The 21,370-nt window shown below is 27.6% G+C and overlaps 1 long non-coding RNA gene across 1 annotated transcript; it reads left to right on the plus strand.

Moving 5' to 3' along the window:
* Positions 1–18,509: 18,509 nt before the first annotated feature.
* Positions 18,510–19,366, plus strand: LOC122849170. Its single transcript, XR_006373521.1, has 3 exons — positions 18,510–19,030; positions 19,105–19,174; positions 19,258–19,366. It is a non-coding gene; the product is annotated as an uncharacterized LOC122849170 (long non-coding RNA).
* Positions 19,367–21,370: the final 2,004 nt, after the last annotated feature.

A 21,370-nucleotide genomic window follows, 5' to 3' on the forward strand; every position in this document is an offset into this window, starting at 1 on the left:
TGAATAGTTTATTACAGAGCTTGAACAAATTGGTTATCAAGTCAATAAAATAATAGATGATACTAAACCAATGTCTTTTACACGAGATGAAGGATTACAATTTTTGAATGCTAAAAAATGTTATATTTGTAACAAAAATTTCACGAAAAATGACGTTAAAGTATGTGATCATTCTCATTGGACCTCAGAATACCGAGGTGCTGCCCATCAAATATGCAATAGAAATTATCAAGAATCATGTACCATCCCAGTAGCATTTCATAACCTCACAGGCTATGATGCACATTTTATCCTCAAAAAATTAAAAAACCAGTTTGAAGGTAAAATTGATATACTTGGAATCAATAAAGAAAGATATATTTCATTTACAAAACGTGTCAAGGGTACTAGAATAAAATTGAGATTCATCGATTCATATAAATTTATGGCAAGTTCCATAGATTCATTATCGAATATTCTAGATGATAATAAAAAATCAATAACGAAAAGTCTCTGAAAAATGATGATGAATTCAATTTAATTACAAAGAAGGAAGTATTTCCATATGATTATCTTGATAAATGGGAAAAATTTGATGACACAACACTTCCATCGAAAGATCAATTTTATTCAAAATTGAATGAAGAAAATATTTCAGATGAAGCATATGCACATGCTCTGAATGTTTGGCAAAAGTTCAATATAAAAACACTTGGGGAGTATTCTGATTTATATTTACAAACTGATGTTGCCCTTTTAGCTGATGTTTTTGAAAGCTTCAGAGCTGATTGTTAATATACATATAAGTTAGATCCAGCACATTATTATACGCTACCTGGACTTAGTTTTAGTGCAATGTTCAGATTGAGCTAGAATTGTCAACAGATCCTGAAATGATGTTGTTTATTGAGCAAGGTATAAAAGGTGGTTTATCACAAGTCTCAAATCGATATGGAAAAGCAAATGATCGATATATGGAAAACGAATATAATCCTGAGGAAGAACTTTGATTTGAATAATATGTATGGAGAAGCAATGAGAGAATATCTTCCAACTTGTAAATTTTAATGGATTGATAACTTTGATATTTCAATATTAAATTCAACTGCTGATAACTCGAAATATGGATACATTCTTGAAGTTGAATTAGATTATTCTGCAAGTTTGCATCATCATTATAAAGATTTTTAGTTAGCACCAGTACGTGAAAAACCATCTCTAGAAACCAGTAAAACTCCGAAATTATTGACAACTCTAGATAATAAAAAAAATTATGTTATTCATTACAGGAATTTGAAAAAAATATTCTTCTTTGGGGATGATTATTACTAAAGTTCATCGTGTTTCAAAATTCGAACAAAGTACATGGCATCAATCTTATATTGATCTTAATACAGAGTTACGAAGGGAAGCCCGTAGTGCATTTGAAAAAGATTTTAGAAAATTATTCATCAATGCAATTTATGGTGATACTCTAGAGTCTGTAAGAACTCGTAAATCAATAAAACTTGTACAAAAATATGGTGGTAGAGGTAGAGCAAGATTTTATATCTCAAAGCCAAACTTTTACAGTCATTTATTCATTGATGATCTTGTAATAATTGAGATGGAACCAACAAGTATACTTTTTAATAAACCAATTTATCTCGGATTTTCTATTTTGGAAATGTCAAAAACATATATGTATGATTTTCATTATAATTTCATAAAACAAAAATATGAAGATAAAGTGAAGTATTTATATGGCAATACTGGTTTTGCTGTTTACCATGTATTCAGCCATAATCCTTACGATTTAATCCGTAAGAATCCTAATAACTTTGATACATTTGATTATCCAGAAAATAATCAATCAAAGATCTCATAAACATGAAGTAACAACGAGAACAATTGAAAAAATAGCTCTGAGTTGGGAAGATAATAAACGTCAGTCATATATATATTCGCAAATCGTAAACCATTTGGATCAACAATTAAACTCATTAAATCGTTCGTTTTACCACAATTACTTCCTCCAATTATCGCGCGTGTTATTGTATTTGGTCGTAAATCACCATGTCGTTTTTTTATTAAACCATTACCATTTTTTGTTGTAATTATATCAAAGTTTATAACTGGTAATTTTAGAGCTTGTTTCTGGTATTCTATCGTAATGAGCACTGAGCTCAAATCCTATTTATTTTATTTTTATTATTCAATTTATTACCAAATATCGATCATAAAAATAATATAATTTCATATTTTAATAGTTATGATACAATTGAAATACCAACTGGAAGTTATAAAATAGATGATCTAGCTGCTTACTTAGAAAAATATCAAATCAAAATTACATATAATAAAAATACTCTACATTCATATATCACAAGTAGAAGAGTCATTGATTTTGTAGAACCACTGATGATTTACAACTAAAAATTGTTGATCAAAACGGTAAATTAGTCAATTTTCGTGGTGAAACAATAACCATTACGTTACATGTAAAATCATAGGAATAGAAATTTCTTTCAATTCACGCGCAATAAAAAGTGGGTCATCGTATAAAAGCAGCACATCATGGACACCTCCAGTCAGTCTGAATCGAACAGTCAAGAAGTTGACACCACAGAATATAAATTACCTGCAGAGTTTAGGTCTAAAAGTAAAAAAAAATTTTGGATCTTTTATTGGATAATTATAACTTGTCTTAATTGTTTGACACGTCAAAATGAGTTATGAAAATATTTTCGATATTTACGCGCCAGTTCAATTTAACAATGAAATATCGAACTATGTGCTACATGCTCATCAGTCATTTGGATCAACCAGTTTCGATAATAGTGATGAAATGAGAATATCAATACAGAATCAAAAATTGTTTGTTCTACCATCAAAAAGCTATATACGTATGAGAGGAAAATTCACGCAACAACGTGCTGCTGCAAATGCAGAAGATCCACTTGCTAATATTTTATCTTCAACATTAGTAAATAATGCTATGTGTTTTTCGTTTGATGAAATGAGTTATGAATTAAATGGAGTTTTAATTGATAAATCAAAGAATGATGGTATAACATTTACAATGAAAAATTATTTGTCATTAAGTTCGAGAATGAATTATGAAAATGCAGAGTGGATAAATCAAAATGGTATGAAATAAATAAATGATTTTTGGCTTTGCTGAAGATTATCAAAAAATAATTTTCAATGCAAAACATGAACTCATTATGATACGATAACGTTCAAATATTAATGCGATCGTACGAGATAATGAGACAGTTCCTGATATGCCAGAATTCGATTCAAAACTTACGAAAATTGAATGGCTTGTACCGTATATAATGTTATCAAACCAAAATAAAATTGATATAATAAAATATATACAAAAAGATTCTGTCATTTCTATTGGATTTAGAAATTGGGATTTATATGAATATCCATTGCTGCCACAAACAACTCATCATATATGGACAGTTAAAACAACTCAACTGGAAAAGCCACGTTATGTTGTTCTTGGTTTTCAATCAAATAGAAAAAAAGTTGGCAAAAAGATGTAACACATTTTGATCATTGTAAAATAACAAATGTTAAACTTTATCTAAATTCTCATATTTTTCGATATGGTAATTTATATCGTGATATTGAAAAAAATCAATTACCTTTATTATACGATATGTATGCTAATTTTGCAGAGTCTTACTATGGCTCAAAAATAGATTTAGTGTCAAAAGATAGTTTCATTAAAAAATCTCCATTAATTGTTATTGATTGTAGTAAACAAAATGAGTTTTTGAAGACTGATGCTGTAGATGTACGTTCAGAATTTAAATCGAAAGAAAACTTTCATAATTAATTGACTGACCTGTCTGTCTCCTTTAAATATATATCTTTCCTTTTTTCTATCAAATCGAACTCTGAGCCGATTTTTGTTTTCGAAGCATCCGCGGCCGAAGAATAATAACAAAAGCAATTGTTTATTGTTAAGTTAATATTAACAATTGGATCCTAGCTTCAATAGTTGACCGATTTTAATAATTTTTTTTTTGTTCTAAAGGGCTTGAAACGTGCTATTATCTTATTGAATAAAATAAATTATCACTTAAAAAAAAACAATAAAAGAAATTGTTTTTTGTAAAATTATTATTAAAAATTAAGTTTCTATTTTAATAATTGATTGATTTTCTTTTTTTTTTTTATTTGTTTTAAAAGGAGCAAAACCAACTTCAATAATACTGTAAAAATAAAGTTTTAACTCGAAAAACAACAAAAAAATTAATTGTTTATTGTAAAATCATTATTTAAAAATCGAATTTCTGTTGTAATAATTCATTGCGATTTCTTTTTTTTTTTTTTTTGTTTTTAAGAAGACAAGACAAACTTCAATATGACTGAAAAGAAAATTTAGAAAATTGAAAAATAACAATAAAATTAATTGTTTATTGTAAAATTATTATTAAAACTTAAATTTCTATTTAAATAATAAATTGATTCAAAAATTTTGTTTTTTTTTTGAGTGATAATTTTTTTTTTTTTTTACAGTAATATTGAAGTTTGTCTTATCTTTTTTAAAACAAAAAAAAATAAAAAAAGAAATCAATAAATTATTAAAACAGAAATTCAATTTTCTAATAGTAATTTTACAGTAAACAATTAATTTTATTGTTATTTTTTAAGTGAAAATTTTTTTTACCGTATTATTGAAGTTCTAAACTTTAAATAAAGAACTAAAAAACTAAAAAATTTTTGAATCGATTAATTGTTAAATCTAATTTTGAATAATATTATTTAATATTATTTATTGTAAAATATTATTTAAAATTAAGATTCCATTTTAATATGATTGATTAATTTCCTTCCTTCTTCTTTTTGAAAAATAGATAAGACAAACTTCAATATTAGAAAAAAAAACAATTTCTAAACTTGAAAAACAACAATCAAATTATTTGTTCATTGTAAAATTCAATACTAATAAAAACAAACAAATCGCAATCAATTATTAAAATAGAAATTTGATTTTTAAATAATAATTTTACAATAAACAATTAATTTTTTGGTTGTTTTTCGAGTGGAAATTTTTTTTTTTTATGAACGAGCGTAGCCGAGCGTAACCGAGTGTGAGCGCGACATCGATATATTTCCCTCTCAATTTTCTTCTCTCAATACTTCAAACTTTTTTGACTGAACTACTAATACTTTGACGGTTCGAGTAAATACAACAGCTGTCTATACGTTTGCGCGTTCAGTCGGATACAGTCGGGTAGCGTCGGGAAGCTACGGGTCGAAATATAACTATCTCTCTTTTTGAAATATCTATCAAGGTCGCGCGGGGGAGTTTTGGGTGGGGATTTGTAAGGGGTAACGCGTCAATCGAAGATACAAAACTTTGAAAATTAATTACTTGAAAACGGGTGCTTATAAAAAAAAATTTATAAGAACTACCCCTCTCCTCCTCTCTACCAAAATAATATTCTTTACAACGCTTATTTGAATCATTTTATTCTAAAGCTAACAGGGAACGCAAAATTGATTTTTTTATGTTATCAATAGCGAACAAAGAGCGAATCAAGAACAAAAAAAAATTAAGAAAATTAATAAATAAACCTATTGTTTATTAGTTTATGTCAATTTGTCATATTTATTATTATTTTTTTCTCATTTTAACTAAAAAAAAATATATATATATATAGAAAAAAAAACTACTTGCTTATAATTGATTATTAATTCTTCCATCATAGTCTTTATAAATAAAAAATAATGTTAGTAATTGAATTTAAAGAAAAGTTAATCTATATAATACGAAAAAAATTCTTTTTATTTTTCAATTCATATATTTTGGATATAACAATAAATTAACCATGAAAAATTTATTTTTTATTTTGTCATGAATAAAATGTGATTATCTTCATTCTTTCTTTTTCAATTTTTTCCTATGAGCTGCTCTATCATTATTCAATTTATGACCAAGCCATGTTAGGTACTCGGTATTCCAATTTTTATCTTTTGGTCCCGTTAGTTTGTGATGCTGTTGGAGAATGTCCAAAATATCTGAAATAGTTTTTAATATATTCAATCATTAATACTACCATCATATTTTGTATTATTGTTTTTAATTCTAATATATTTCAAATTTAATTTTTCTACTGACTTCTTACATGTTGCATTTCTTTAACTGTAACCGATCTGCTATCTGTTGTTTTTGATTTTATTTCTCGATAGAGATTCAATCGTTCTTCTTTACTCGGCCATTTTGAAAGGACGATCTTATTTACACGATTCTGAATTGTTGGACCTTTCAGTAGAGTCGATTAATCACTCTACGAAATTTAAAAATTTTCTGAAACAGTCACCTGAAATAAATATTCATTTTTTAAGTTGTCTCTTTATAATCCAATTATATTTTACAATGCTGAAATAAATAAATCATGAATGTAAAAAAAAAAAAAAAAAATGAGTTGTATTTAACGTGCACGTTAATTTATGAATTTAATTATACTTCTTTTATCAAGAAATTTCTAACACGGTGCTTCACAGTCTCACTTTTTTCATGACTTTTTTAATTGGCAAAAGTATTGGGTGATCTGCACAGTGTTCCAACTGATTTTTTAAATTTTCATTTTCGTATTGAATTTTTTTTATTTTATCCCTTAGGTCATCAGGGTTATCCGTTTTTATCTTCAACCAATTATAATGTTCTGGCTGTGTTGTAAAACTTAAATAAATCGAATATTTTGGGTTTTATTTACATATTTCAAATATGCAATTTTACCACCATTTTTCAAGTAGTGGACACGAATATTTGTATTTAAAAACTTGGACATCTCATTCGAAACATCATCATCAGCATAAACTTTATCTGTTTCAATTGTTTCAATCAACATGACATTATTGATTTTTTTTTTTCTGCAGAATTCTCCTAATTGTCTCCGTAGATCATCTGTACTAATTTCTTTCAAATCTGACACACCAATCATTGAATGATGAAAACAATTCCCATCTCCAGGTGATTGATTCATAACATATGAATTATTGTCGCAAAATCCTACTGCATATTTCATAGGTTCCTCGGAATCATAGTCTACGGTTTCTAAATTATTTTCATTATTTTTTTCATACGTATCGTCAATGGAAATTATAATATCTGCATTTGAATTAAGAACTGATGCGTCACCTGATGATATATTTCAATTTTTTTCATTTTTTCCAATTTCAATTTTTGAGCTTGGAGTGGTGTCCGATTTCTATAAATTAATACACAAAATTAGCAAATTTTTTTCTCAAATGTTTTTTCTAGTTGAAAAATATAAAATGATGATAGTTAAAAGAGACTATATAATAAAAACCAACCCTAAAGGCTAATGAATTTTAAAATAATACTTTTAACAAAAAAAAATAAAAAACATTGTGGGATAAAAGCTACTCAATATATATAAATAAAAAAAATGAAAACTCATTATGTGTTAACTACATAATATATCACTGATATTTTGAAAATTTAAAAAACATCAATAGAAACTAAAAAAAAAAAAATATTCACTTCTTCAGTGACTTTTTAAGCCAGTACTGCTTAATCCGATCTCATATCAACTTTATTTTTTATATCAGTCATCTTTCATTTTTTAGATACTTTATCCAAAATTTTTTTATTAATTCAGACTTTATTTATTTTTCCAATTACAGGCTTACTAAGAGTTGAGATGCTATGTCGTGGAAGCTTTTTGGTTCTTTTATTTTTTAAAGCATATATTTTTGCTACATTTTCCTTCACTGAAATATTTAAAGATAAAAATTTAAATTTTATAAATAATTTTTAATCAGAGTAGTTTTTTATACTCACTTGGATAGGTCAAAATATTAATGATAGATACACTTCTATCGAACCGTTTATGTCGTGCTGTTCTTTCACCATACAATTTTTCAACACGTTTCATTGCCTCTTCTGTAGCTACTACTGTGTAGTCGCCTTTTTCATTTAATAGAAATATTTTATCACTGGGTACTATACCATTTGTTTTTCCTTCGTACTTATAAACAACACAAAACAATTCTTGGGCCATGTCTTTTATTAAGTCCTTAATGTAAATTAAAATTAAAATGTTAATTTAATGAAACATTTTTTAATAAAAACAAAGATTCAAACGATTATTCAATAAAAATAAGGTGAAGCTTTATTTCATTGTTATGGAATAGTTGTAGTCTAGATTATAAAACTAAAAAAAAAAAAAAGATAGATTAAAAAAAAATATAAGAAGAAGATGTAAATATTTGTTCATTAAAAAAAAAGATTTTAACAATTATTGTGGAATAATAAAAGCAATTATGATTTACAGCAAATATTATTTTAAATAAAGTGTTCAATGTTCAGTTTACAATCTCTGAATACTAGACAGTGTGTTTAATCACTATTTTGTTTAAAATTATATTGCTAACTATACACTTTGTTGACACGACAATAATTGACAGTTACACAAAAAATAAATTTATTAGAGATAATATGAATCTGACAAGTAATATTATTTGTGTTGACTAGATTTATTGTTGACCCTCAAAGATGGTCTTGCAATAAAATCCACATGAGTTCGTTTTGTACATCCACCGGTTTTTACACACAGAGACACAATAACGAGCCACACAAATATTTACTTTCTCTGTTTCGCTCAAGCGTAAATACATTTATAACACAAGTGGTGTGGACTCGAGATAGTATAGTTATATCTGTCTTGGTTTAGCATTCTCGGTGCGTAGCGGAATGCGCTCTTTCTAGATCGGAATTTACAGGCAAGAATCAAGAAAACGTTTACGGCATGTAGACGATTTTATTTTGACAAACTGTGTTAATCAAGCTGTAAAACTTTGGGCAATTTATTTACGGAAATAATGAGAAACGTTTATTTCCACTGATGAAGAAATGTTGTTGATATATTGAGCATATTCTGTCGAGGATACAAATATTTTGGGTTCATTCGCAATTATATTAATTTACAAAACTTGGGCTTATGGCTTAAAAAATTAAGACATACTGACAGGACAAATTTACAGATTCGTTTTTATTAAGATATAAATAATAATGATGAAAAATAATTATTTTTATTGAGCTTATTGTTAGTGAATGATCTCACTATATTACTGTTACTGATAAATTAATTTTTTATTATAAAAAATAGGTTTGTTATTATTTTATATGAAAGTCTTTTTTATTTTTCATTTTATTAGTACATGATAAAAAAAAATTATCTTACCTTTTGTTCAACTTTTTATTCTGTTTGTGTTGTTGTGTATTGTTTTTATCGCCTGATATACATAAATTTATTGATATTTCAATTATTATTTTTAATATACTGAAGAATTTAAGGTGCTTTGGAAAAGTTTTTTACACATATGCAAATAATATATATAAATATGAGTGCTTTTATTTTGTTTGTAACTGCTACTTCACCGATAGCTATTATTCATTACAACGGTAGAAGTAGAAAAAAAAATTAATAATTTTGTTTTTTTCAATATAATATGTATGGAAATCATAATTTAAATTTAGTTGATATATTTAATTAATAAAAATAACAGTAGATAATTATAAAATTTATCATTTTTGTATTTTTAATGATTCATTCATATTTTTTAGCAACAAGTGACTCAGAGAACGTACAATTATACAATTGTCGCCAAAATATATACATTTGCCACAATCTTATATAGAAATAATCATGGAGAATCAGCGTAAAGCAAAAAGTGAATCGCAAAGAGTCATCGCATGCCGTAAAAGGAAAGAAGAAGGGATTTTTTTTTGACTCATACACATGGTTTCTCACTGTCAACATAGAAGAAACTAGTATGCAAAATGATAAAATAATACTTTTTACTGATTGGTATCAGTGTCGGGTAAATGCTTGATAAGTTAATTGACTATTTTATTCGGAATTAACTTTTATTTTTACTGTTGTATGCAATTTATCATTATTAACACGTGTGACGATAGAAAGATTGACAATATTCTTTGTTATTGATTACACGATTTTTGTCAATATTTATTTATCTATTTTTATATTAATTAAAATATTAAATAATGAACTAGTTCATTAACTTTTTCATGAATATTAAAAAAAAAAAAATTGTTTTGCAGACAATAATAAACACTCCCCTGGTAGAAATTTGCCTTCGCTTCGCGAGATTAACTATCGCAGCAAGATAGGAGCAAGTCAGAGAATGCGAGAACCGGGGACCCATTTACCTGCAAGGCAGCTGCGAGACTGTATATATTGTTTGATTCGTGCGCGCGCATTATTTAGTCTTAGACATAATCAATTCAACCTGTATTTTATAAACAAAAACTTAAGGTCACTTGTTTACTTTTTTTTGTTCACTTGAGTAAAATAAAAATTCAAAGTTTTTTAATTTGCGTGCTATATATTAGAATATAGAATATGATTAGAATAAGAAATTTATTGAAAATGAGGAAACATAGAGCCATTGTCAAACACAGACTCGAAAACACCATATCTACTATTTATATTAATATAATTAATAATCGTGCAGCTATAAATAGTCATAATGTGAGATTCAATAATGAAAACGAAGGACATCATCATATGCACCAACGTAATCAAGATGATCAAGAAAATGTTGGGCATCAACATAATCAAGATAACCGAAATGATTCAGAAAATAATGCCAATCAGCATAATCAAGATGACCAAACTGATCAAGATAGTCAGTGAGACTGATCATGATGACCACAGTAATGAAGAGTATGAAAATGAACACAGTGATCAAGGTAGTAGTAGTGAAGCTGATAATGAAGATATGAATGTTAATAATCCTGATCAAAACAGAGAACAGACACCAGAAATTGAGCTACTTAAAAAATGGGCTGTTCAATGTAAAATTCCACATGTACACCTTACTTCACTTCGTATTATTATGCGACAGATGATGCTTCCAGAGCTACCACACTCATCAAAAACATTTTTAGGAAAAACAAGAGCAAGTTATCATATTGTAGATATGCAAGATGCCGATACAAAAACTATCGGGAAATTCACGTACTTCGGGGTCGAGCAAGAGTTAAAAAAGTGCATCAACACTGCTGCTCATGAAACTGGTACAGTCGAACTTCAATTTAACTGCGATGGCTTACCATTGTCACACTCAAGCTGTAAAACTGCGTGGCCAATTTTATGCAAAGTACACAATCATTTAGCTTTCTATGAACCATTCGTTGTGGCTATTTATGTAGGAAGATCCAAGTTTGACTTGCAAAGTTACTTACGGCAATTTATTCAAAAAATGAATAAATTACTAGACAATTGCTTTATTTTAACAGAAAATCATTACGAAATTGAAATTCATAGTTTTATTTGTGATACGCCAGCTCGTGCTTTGTTAAAAGAAATTGCTGGGCACACTGGATTCTATGCTTGTGAAAGATGTGATACGTCTGGAACAAGAGTTGACAACACAACAGTGTTCCCTGATATTGGAAATCCAAGAACCAATGAGTCATTGAGAAAATATGATAATGTTAATCATCATATCAGGCCTTTACCATTATTGATGATTCGACCCACGATTCACATGGTTCAGTTATTTGTACTCGATTTTATGCATTCGGGATTTTCAGGAGTCATGTCTAAGTTGCTAGAGTACTGGTTTTCAGATCAAAGCAGTAGAGCATTTAGAACAAGTCAAAAATGTAAAGAAGAAGTGTCTCAAAGACAAAGACACCTTTTAAGTTCTCAAGAAAAATACGTACACTATTAGAGTTTTCAAGGTATGAAGCAACAGAATCAAAATTTTTCGTTTTTTATGTTGGGCGGTTCCCATCCATTTTCCGGAATCTTATTTAAATACAAATAAAAATTTTGCAATAAGCAATAAGCAATCGATTTTATTTATCTGTCAAATGAATTAACAGTATGAAGCTAGCTCGAACAAAAACAAAACAAAAAATAAAAAATAAACAAAATAAAAAATTTTTAAAAATACTAGAAATTTTAATATTATAAAAAAGCTTCCTTGTATTAGATTTCCTTGATAGTCTTTAAGCTTATATGTTACAGGTGATGTTTTGTTAATTCCAGTAATTCTGAATAGACATGCTTATATTTACTTATTCTTACATGTTGATTTATTTTAAATTTCATTTTAACATGACAATGATCTAAACTTTTAAATACAGTTTGTTTCAATATTTCTATATTTTTACCACCAACTTCAACTGGTTTCATTTTAATTGTGCGATGTTTTGTATTATTATATTTTTGAATTAATTATGGCAGCAATTTCAACCATTTATAATTTACTTGCATGCTAAATTCGAAAAACATTTTGTTATTCAGTGTTCTATTAAACCGTTCATCTATTGATGCTTTTAAATGAGTAAATGTTGAATACATATGAACGTTATATTTCTTTAGCATTGTTTTAAATGTTGAATAATAAAATTCGGTTTCTTGATCCGCATGAAGATTTTTACATATTCGATCTTTTTTGAATATTGATCTCATTGCTGATGATACCTCTTTTCCAGTTTTATTTTTGAGTCCAACAGTCCAGCTGAATTGTGAGAAAATATCAATGACTGTTAAAATATAATTGTATCTAGAATTGACGTTTGGATGTTCAATCATTTTAACAAGATCAACTTGCTACGTTTCATCCTTATCAGAAATTTCAACTTTACGTCGTAAAAAATTTTTCTTGCTGGAGCGTGTAACTCACGCACAACGTCTCTTTTATAATCAGTCATAATTCACTAACCATTGTATACTGACTGATTAATTTTTAAATAATAATATTTTAATCTACTTTCACTCAACTCTTCAATAATTGACATGCTCTCATCATCATGATTCTGATTATCAGCTGCTTTTAAAGCTATTAATAGTCGTAATCGATCAACAAGTTCATTTGGATCATCCTAGTAGATAGAATTGACTCTAGAGGATTTTTTTTCTAACAGACATAACGGGAAACGGTAAATTCAGATTCTTGGCACCCAGCGGTGTGGGTCACGGCTTATCTCAGTTTATGCTATTCTACTGTTCTCAGGTAGATTCAGTTTTAACTTTCTAGTTTTGGCTGGTTTTGTCAAGTCAAATAAAAGTAAAAAAAGGGACTTATGGGAATAATTTTTACTCTTCAATAAATAATAAGCTAGATTTTTTACTCAGCTTCAATTATAGCCAAACTCACAATATCTACATAATTTAGCTAGATTTTTTACTTAGCATTAATTTCAGCCAAACACACAATATCTACATAATTTTTCCGGCTTAATTTTTTCTTTAGCCACATCTTTTTCTCAGCTAGATTTTTTTACTTAGCTACATCTTTTACTTAGCTTTTATTATAGCCAAACACACAATATCTACATAATTTTACCAGCTCAATTTTTTCTTCAGCTATATCTTGTCCTTAGCTAGATTTTTTACTTAGTTAGATTTTTTACTTAGCTTTAATTATAGCCAAACACACAATATCTACATAATTTTACCAGCTTAATTTTCTACTTAGCTAGATTTTTTACTTATAGCTGTAATTGTAGCCAAACAATCAATATCTAGCTCATTTCACCATCCAAATTCTTGGGTAAATTGTGAATAACGAAAATATCTAAAATCAATTTTAAGAAAATATAAGGATCAAACTTAAAGAAAAAAAGGAAAAAAAAATCCAATTCCTTTATTTTTATTTGACTTGGCAAAACTAGCAAAAACTGAGAGAGCTAAAACCGAAAACCGAAGAGCCCCAGAATGGCATAAACCGTGACCCTCACCACGGGGGGAGGGGGCAGGAGGTCCAATCTGAATTTATCTACGTCCGACATAACCGTTGGTAATAATCCACTACCATAATGCTCTTTATTATTATGACATGCAATAAAATCAATATATATTTTTATGATGTAGGATTTTTTATTAGCTCATCAGATCTGTGGTATTGATGATGTGCGTTTGTATTATTGATAATTTCACCATAATTATTTTCATCAATATCAGTGATATTTCTTTTATCTTGTGACTTCATAACTAATAATTCCATTAATCCTGGTGTTATTTTGTAGGATGTATCAAAGATGTTTAATTCATTATTATCAAAGGTTATTTTCGCATTGCCGATTTTGTAATCGGACTTCTCTTTTTTTACACCATAATCTTTATTCCACTGTATACTATTGATTTTGTTCAAGTATTCATTTATTAAATCATAATTCAATTCTTCTCCAACGAATGTTTCTTCACCTCTATCAAAATTTGGTATGGGTTGTGTTACTGTTATGTGTAAAAAAAAAATTTATCTATTTATTTATTTATTTCATATGCATAAGTCCAGGGTGTGAAACCATGATAGGACTACAGTACATTTAGAACGACACATTAATAAAAAATTATATAATTATGATAAAAATAATAACAATTATTATTATTAACAGCGACCATGTGAAGCTGAATTATATCATTAAACAATATCAGAGTATACTTATTAAATATAATGAAATTAAACATAAGAAAAATTGTGAAGTTTCATAAAATTAACGCAGATTATATACATTGTAAGTGTCTAGATCTCAGCAATTCTTAAACACTCACCAACATACTCATTTGAAATATTTTTACATTCAACAATTTTATCAAAAAGTGTTGTTTTACGACAAATCTTGTTAATTAAATTGACCATACCTTGAAGAGGAGTTGATAGTCTGGTATTGTTATCAGTGTTAACAATATAGAAAGCAGCGTTGTTACGCAGTTCACTAGTCGATATGTGAATTTCAATATAAGAAGTGATTCCAGGGCAGTCAATAGCACCTTGAATGATTTTAATAAAAAATATGATCAATGAGGTTTTTTTTTAATAATGACAGACTCCATGTTAGTTCTACTGATTAAAACCCCATCATCAATTCCTCTTTCAGGAAAGACACCATTAATTTTTAATAACATTAATTTCAGACAGTGTCTTTGAATCTTGTTATATAATTTGATTTGTTTTCTATTTCTTGAATAAACTATTGGAGAACAATAGTCCGTCTTTGAGTGTACAAATGTGTAGTATAAAGTTTCAATTACATTCTGATTCGAAAAATTGAGAGCCAGCTCCCACACAAAACCCAAGGCCTTCATACCAACCTTCACAGTTTCATCAACATGCTGATCAAATAGCAATTTGTTGTCAAAAACAACACCGAAATCACTTATTATATTCTCTCTCTTTATTGATACGTTCTTGATTGTATATACAAAATTAATTATTTTTTTCGGATTTGCAGTATGACATTATACTGCACTTATCGATATTGACCTGAAGTTTATTAAATTCACACTACGATACAAATTTATCGAGATTGTTTTGTAAGTATTTGCAATAAGTAATAGATTTAATTGACAACTACAACTTCACGTTATCACGACCAAGCCCATTGGAGAACAATGAACAATCAAAACAACATTAAGAATAAGCAAAACAACAACAAGAACAATTAAAACAATAACAAAAACAATTAAAACAACAAGAAAAGTCAAAACCATCACAACAACAGCAACAACGTAAAAACAAATTTTGGGATGATGATGTAAAAGAGATTTTAATCGAAAGTGTGAAAAAAACACCTTTTTTGTGGAATTACACATTGCCAATAAAAAAGAGAACAGCAGGACTCACTGGAACCTTATGAGATGATGTTGTTCACGAATTGACAAGTAATTAATATTTGGTTCTAGAAAAATTCCTGTAAATGAATTAATTATTAATGATATGTACTAAACATATTTTATACATATGTATATTTTCAGATCAGCTTCCAGATTATAAATTTAATGTGAAAGAAGTCCAGGATAAGAGACTATTTCAACAAGCTAAAAGTCATGAGAAAAGGGACCGTAGGATCTGCTCGTAGATCACAGCCAGAACTGTGGATCCACGAAAAAGCCCTTGCAGATGAAATTAAATTGGATGAGTGAGAATATATTCTTCTTTAATTATATAGTATGATTTTTTCGACCTTTCACTTTTTAATAAATATTTTTCTATTTTCAGAACTATTTCTAATATACCGTACAAGTCTTTTGCACCTGTTCAATTTCGCCGGGGTCAAAAAAGAAAAATGATTTAGTTAATGTGCAAATGATAATAAAATAATTGATAATATTGCTAAGTGTCACTCAGTGAATCACTACTTAATATATCAAATATATCAAAGGGTATACTTGGAAAAACTGTAATTAAAATATGTCAACATGCTGTAAATAATCAGGATCAATCAACATCTGGTTTGAATTTAGATGAGATTGTATATTTTCGTAATAAAAAATAACAATATATATAAATGATGATAAAAAACTAACAATTAGTCAAGGTTTGAATAGCGCAAGTAACGATTGATATATTACCATATGATGAAAATACACATGAACAAATATAAGCTCCTCAATGTTTAACTGCAATCAACTACGAAGGTAAATTACAAATCAAATAACGTCTTGTATCCGATAAATATAATACAGAATTTACTGCTTATGGCGCAAAAACTGCTTTATCAGTTTCAAAAGTTAGTCTCCTAAAAATATAGCTTTGGTGATTCAGATGATAAATTACCAAGAAATTTATTAGCAAAAAAGTTTAAACTCGATAAGAGTAATTATATTGAAAATAAATCAAATGTTGGAATGAATGTATAAAGTTAATTTAAGAAATTTCCTACTATAAAAAAGAGAATGAAGCCTCTCCTCGAGACATTTAATCAACTGTTATTTAACATTGTTAATGTTAATATATATATATATACATATATAATAATAATATAATAATGTATAATATAATATAATAATAATAATAATATATAATATATATAATAATGTATAATATATATATAATAATTGATTTATTTTTTATTTTGTTTATCCGTTGCTATGTGTAACCGTTGTTATTTTATTTTTTGCTTATCGTAAACATCATAATAATGTTGTACAAAAATAAAAACCAAATACATTTCGATAAGTAGAAGTGAGAAGTATGTATGTAATAAATAAATTAACAATTTTCATTAATTCTTCAGCAATATTTGTCATAAAAAATTGATATAATTATGTAAAATACTTGTTGGATATATTGCCCGTTAAGGGATTTATATCTGGTAATGAAGTATAGGATACGTAATTTAAATAATTAACACAATAATAATTTTTATATTTTTTATCGTTTAATTTTAATTTTCATTATTTAAACTTATTATTTAAATTTATATTATTATTTAATTTATTTATTAAATCAGTTTAAATTTATTTATTAACTTGTGAATTTATTTAAGTTGATTTTTTGTAAGAGCAAGTGACAAGAGAGAGTTCCGTAGGCTACGGGATTGCGAATGCAACTGATTAGAAAAAAGTTCCAGGACGCTAACCAGCTTCTGGGCCTTAGTAATGAAAAATCTAGAAAATTCTAGAAGGCCAAACGACGCTTGTATAACCAAGCGTCGCTTGGACCCGACAAAACTTCCAAAATGTTTTTACAGATAATTTATTTAGTTCCTCGAAAGACTGGGTGGTCTTCGAGGTCAGCGGCCTAATCCTCATTGTCCTCAAACTGCGACATTTTTCTAATGGCAAACGTTGTCAGTTTGAGGGATTAGTCGGCATCGGCTCGTGCCGTCAGAGGATTAGACCCGCTGGCTCAATGTGTTGTATGTTTTACTTTTTATTTTATTTTACATTTTCGTTTATTTTTTCTCAAATGAAATTTATCCTATTCTTTCTCTCTCTCTTCTCGCTTACCTCTCTTTCCGACGGAACAATACTGCTGAAAAAATGATTTAAATTACGAATTAATTTATTTTGCTATCAACGTTTGCCATAATTAATTAGTTAAATAGCTATTGGCAAATGTTGCTACATCCTGGCGGAACACACAAGAGCGATTCAATAGCTATTATAGAATGATTTCGGCACTTTTACAAGAACGAATCAATAGCTATTACAGAGCAAATTCAAATTGATATTATAGAACCCCTACCTAGGGAAAAATCATCAGATCGAATCAGATTTGACCAGATAAAATCAGATCAGATTTGATCTAGCATATTCCAGATCAAGCCAGATAAAGAATATTGGACAAGTAGGGGGGTTATAAGAGTTCTGGACCACGGAAAACCGCGAGATTGTGGGTGGGATGGGTGGGTGGTATATAAATAAATTTGGGGTAGAAAGTAAGAGAAGAGAATGAGAGAGGGGAATAAGAGAGGGGAATAAGAGAGGGGAATATGAGTGGGGAGTCTTTTCGAATTTCGGCCATTTTTATTTTTTTTTTTTTTTAAATTTGTGAGAAAAAAAAAGTGTTTCGAAGGAGATTTGAACTCACGGACTTCGGATTTAAAATCGAGCGCGCTATCCCCAAGACCAGGGCTCAACCTTATTGGATGTTGGAAGTAGAACGTGAGTGATACTGGAAAATTCGAAAATTTGTTGAAAAGAAGAATTGTTTATTTATTTATTTAACAATTAAATAGTTGATGAAATTTTTTTAAAAATATATAATGTAATTTTTCATAAACTTTTAAACATATGGTTTCAATGCAAATTGTTTAATTATGAAAAATGTTTATATTATTTTTATTTTTTCTCATGCGTATTGCTTTCATGCGAAAATTAATATCAATTCCCACCGCAAGGTTTGCTGATTTGTGAAATAGTTTTTTCATTTTCATTTTCATTTTCATTTTCATTTTTATTTTTTCTTTTCGTTTTTATCGTTTCGTGAGTGAAGTTGCAAATTGAAAAGAATATTAATAATGGAGTTAAATTTTAGAAAAGAAATGAGTGCCTACGAAAGGGAAAGAGAGCGAGAATGGTTGTACGCTCAACCATTATATTTGACGAAACAATTATTGTTGAGAAAGGTTTGCTTTTCAATTTTAACTAAGTGATTATTGTTTAAAAAAATGATATATTTAAATAATGATAAAAATTGTTCCCAGATTCATTTAGAGACAAGAAAAGTTTATGCTGAGTTTCTTAAACTTGAAAAGGACAACCGAGTGCATGATTGGACTTGACAACACCAACGAGAATACTACATGCATTTTGTAATAAAAAAATTTTAATAATTAATAATAATGAAGTGTTTTGTGTAAATATTTAATTATTTATTTATTTCTAGTATAACACAAAAAATTCTTCGATACGTGAAGATATAAAGTTGTTAGGAATATTGGAAGAAACTGAGAGAAGTAAAAATTTTTTGTGTTTTTTACATTTTTTAAAAATTTTTTTATTCATAAATAAAAGATTTTTTTTTCTTTTTTTGTTATAGAAATTGCTTGGTGTCAATATGAGGCAAAATTAACACCAATCACAAGGGATGGAACTTTTAGGGACCTGCAAGCTCTCTACCCAGAAGAAGTTGAAGAATATGAATGGGGTCCAACTATGTGTAATGCCAACACAACCCTTAATCAGTTTGAAAGATTTCTCGATAATCATAAATAAATGTATATATATATTTAAATGTACATGGTTTAAATAAATAAAAAAAAAAATGACAATAATAAAACAAAAAAAAAAAATTCTCATTTCTATCCTTAATTCCCTAACCTCCAGAAACTATGAAAAATTGAATAAATAAAAAAATAAATAAAAAACCGAAAAAATATGACTTGAACAATAAAAAAATGAAAAACAAAAAAAAAATATACAAAGATCGTGTAACATAATTGAAAAAAAAAAAAAAAAAAAAAATGGAAAAATAAATTAAATTCTAAAAAAAAAAATGGTAAAAAAGAAAAAAAAAAACACAATTACATATATATATTTTTATGATTATTTTTTTTTTATTTAAAAAATCTTATTATTATTATTATTATTATTACAATAAAAAAAAAATGAAATTAAATGAATTTGTCCCCCTGCTCCATCCTATGGTCCCTCACCATCGGAATCATGGATGGGGTCATCCAGAGGGCATGGAATATCTGGCAGGACCCGGGCAACACCAGTCTCTCTTTCCAACATCCCTGAAACAAAATAAATCAAAGAAAAAAACAAGATTAAAAAATGTAATAATTAAAAAAATGTTATATGGAAAAAAAAAAGAAGGAAAAAAAAATTACTTACTTTCAATCACTCTAGTGGTATCCCTGATGTCCATGTCCAACTGATCGCTGATTATTTGGAGCTCTATAAGCTGTAAACAAGAAAAAACAAAACAAAAAAATTCGAATAAGTATAAACAATTGGATATTATGGGAAAAGTATTGGAAAATAAAAACAGATACATAAACAAATAAAAAATGTAACTTACTCCAGCGCTGATCTCCAGTCTCCTCCCAAGTGATCTGTCCAGCCCTGTATCAAGATTCCTCTCCAGCAGCTCGGTCTTATTATTTCTTCTCCACGTAATTTTTCTCTCCACCGAATTTCTCTGAAAAAAAAAAAAAACAAAACAAAAATTAATTTCAAAAATTTTATATAGAATAATAAATAAAGAAATTATGGATAAATAGATGAAATTAATAAGAATAAACACGTGCATGAATTAAAGAATACCAAAAGTAAGGAGATGCTACTATTTTATAATATGAAGAATGAGAAGAAAAATTATTGTAGAATAGACTAATAGGATAATAAATTAATGAATTAATAGAAAAATGAATGGGTAAAAATAAATATAAGTAAAGTTAATAGAAACTGAAAAAAAGATAAGGATAAGCACGTGCACTGATGAAATAATTGAAAACATAAAAAAATAAAATAAATGAATTATAAATTACAAAAGAAAATTGAATAGAAAATTAAAAAAAAAAAATATACATTAAATGTACTTACTTCATTTACTAAAATGTTGCGATATTCATGCATGATGATACTTGGACGTGGAACCATGATTAGAGGTTAAACGAAAGGATTGAATTTAAGGATAAGGTTTCAGGCAAGGATGCTGGTTGTAACGAAAAGAACTTGTAACATGAAAAGGATTAATGCATTGGAATATATAGCACCATTTTTTTTTTTTTTTCGTTTTAACCAATGAGAAAATTCAATGATGTTGCTTGAGGTGTTATCTAGTGGAAAATGTTTGCATTAAAAGAAAAAAAATGGATGAAATATTAGGCGCGGATATTTTTAAATCATTATTATTATTCATTTTTTTCATTATTTTAGATGGAAAAAAAGGAAAACTTTCAGTTGAAATTGGTTCATTCTACAGCTAGGATCTTTTTTTTTTCCTTTAGCATACAAACTATTTTTTTCTTTTATTATTTTAAACATAAAAAACAAAAAAAAAAAAAAAAATTTAAGTTTGCTTTTTTTTCCCTCAATTATTTTCAAGAGTGTTAATTGTATTTTTTTTATTATATATAAAGGTAAGTTTGAATTTAAAGTTTTTATAATAATATTAATAATAATTTTTATAATTTAAGTTTAAC

This window comes from Aphidius gifuensis, linkage group LG2, assembly GCF_014905175.1.
Source record: "Aphidius gifuensis isolate YNYX2018 linkage group LG2, ASM1490517v1, whole genome shotgun sequence".
In the NCBI taxonomy this organism is placed as follows: Eukaryota; Metazoa; Arthropoda; class Insecta; order Hymenoptera; family Braconidae; genus Aphidius; species Aphidius gifuensis.